The sequence below is a fragment of the Salvelinus sp. IW2-2015 genome, linkage group LG20 (genome assembly GCF_002910315.2).
Source record: "Salvelinus sp. IW2-2015 linkage group LG20, ASM291031v2, whole genome shotgun sequence".
Taxonomy (NCBI): domain Eukaryota; kingdom Metazoa; phylum Chordata; class Actinopteri; order Salmoniformes; family Salmonidae; genus Salvelinus; species Salvelinus sp. IW2-2015.
The window spans coordinates 20,855,464-20,857,625 of record NC_036860.1 but is presented as its reverse complement, the minus strand read 5'-3'; positions in this window follow the sequence as shown (position 1 = coordinate 20,857,625).

Here is a 2,162-nt window from a genome sequence, read left to right as displayed (position 1 = left end):
CCACCTCTACCTAAAACGCACACACATAACATAAAGGCAATCCTGCACAAAACAAGGGCGGGTCCACCTACTAAAAATAGGGAAGCTCATTAAACCAAACAGAAACACAGGTGAAACTAATAAGACAAAACAAACAGACAAACGAAAAAGGGATCGTGGCGGCTAGTAGGACGGTGACGACGACCGCCGAGCACCGCCCGAACAGGCAGGGGAGCCAACTTCGGCGGAAGTCGTGACAATATCCACAGTAAAACGAGTCCTATATTGACATAACCTGAAAGGCCGCTCAGCAAGGAAGAAGCCACTGCTCCAAAACCACCATAAAAAAGCCAGACTACGGTTTGTAACTGCACATGGGGACAAAGATCGTACTTTTTGGAGAAATGTTCTCTGGTCTGATGAAACAAAAACAGAACTGTTTGGCCATAATGACCATCATTATATTTGGAGGAAAAAGGGAGGCTTGCAACCCGAAGAACACCATCCCAACCGTGAAGCACAGGGGTGGCAGCATCATGTGTTGGGGGTGCTTTGCTGCAGGAGGGACTGGTGCACTTCACAAAATAGATGGCATCATAAGGGAGGAACATTATGTGGTTATATTGAAGCAACATCTCAAGACATCAGTCAGGAAGATAAAGCTTGTGTCACGCCTTGACCTTAGAGAGCCTTTTTATGTCTCTATTTGGTTTGGTCAGGGTGTGATTTGGGGTGGGCCTTCTATGTTTTGTTTTTCTATGATTTTGTATTTCTATGTTTTGGCCGGGTATGGTTCTCAATCAAGGACAGCTGTCTATCGTTGTCTCTGATTGGGAACCATACTTAGGTAGCCCTTTTCCCTCCTTTCAGTGTGGGAAGTTAAGGGGGTGATACGTTTTTGGGAAGAAAATCAAATTTTCGACATTTGACCCTTGGGTCTTGACTTGATGTGCATTTGCAATATGAAAATTTACTGTGGAATGCGCTCGCCATCTATTGGATTTTTGCCGTGTGACACTTGGCATTTGCCATATGACATTTTCAATAAGCTTTGAATGAAATGCCGTCCATTTGAGTGGTATTGGACACCGTGTATATGTTTCGTACAGTGCCAATATGTTCCCATTAATTTTTGTCCATTTCAGGGGGTGTATTCCYTTACTTGGTTGTAAAATGTTTGTATGCTTTTGTAAATTAACAAGAAAATWATCTTTAAGCCAATGTATAACACTTGTATTTTTTATGAATGTTTATTATGACTATTTCTGTATTTTGAATTTGGCGCTCTGCAATTTCACAGGATGTTGTCGAGATGGGTCGCTAGTGGAACGCCTGCGCCAGAAAGGTTAAGTGTGCCTTGAATTCTAAATAAATCACTGACAGTGTCACCAGCAAAGCACCCCCACACCATCACACTTCCTCCATGCTTCACAGTGGGAACTACACATGAGGAGATCATCCGTTCACCTACTCTGCATCTCACAAAGACACGACGTTTGGAACCAAAAATCTCAAATTTGGACTCATCAGACCAAAGGACAGATTTCCACTGGTCTAATGTCCATTACTCGTGTTTCTTGGCCCAAGCAAGTCTCTTCCTCTTATTGGTGTCCTTTAGTAGTGGTTTCTTTGCAGCAATTCGACCATAAAGGCCTGATTCACGCAGTCTTCTCTGAACAGTTGATGTTGAGATGTGTCTGTTACKTGAACTCTGTGAACCATTTATTTGGGCTGCAATTTCTGAAGCTGGTAAATCTAATGAGCTCTGGGTCTTCCTTTCCTGTGGCAGACCTCATGAGAGCCAGTTTCATCATAGCACTTGATGGTTTTTGTGACTGCACTTGAAGAAACGTTAATAGTTCTTGAAATTTTCTGTATTGACTGACCTTCATGTCTTAAAGTAATGATAGACAATTGTTTTTGTTTTCTTATTTGAGCTGTTCTTGCTATAATATGGACTTGGTCTTTTACCAAATAGGGCTATCTTCTGTATACCAACCCTACCTTGTCACATCACAACCGATTAGCTCAAATGCATTAACATTTCTAGGGTAGGGGGCAGTATTTTGACGTCCAGATGAAAAGCGTGCCCAAAGTAAACTGCCTGATACTCAGGCCCAGCAGCTAGGATATGCTTTGGTACTATTGGATAGAAAACACTCTAAAGTTTTCAAAACTGTTAA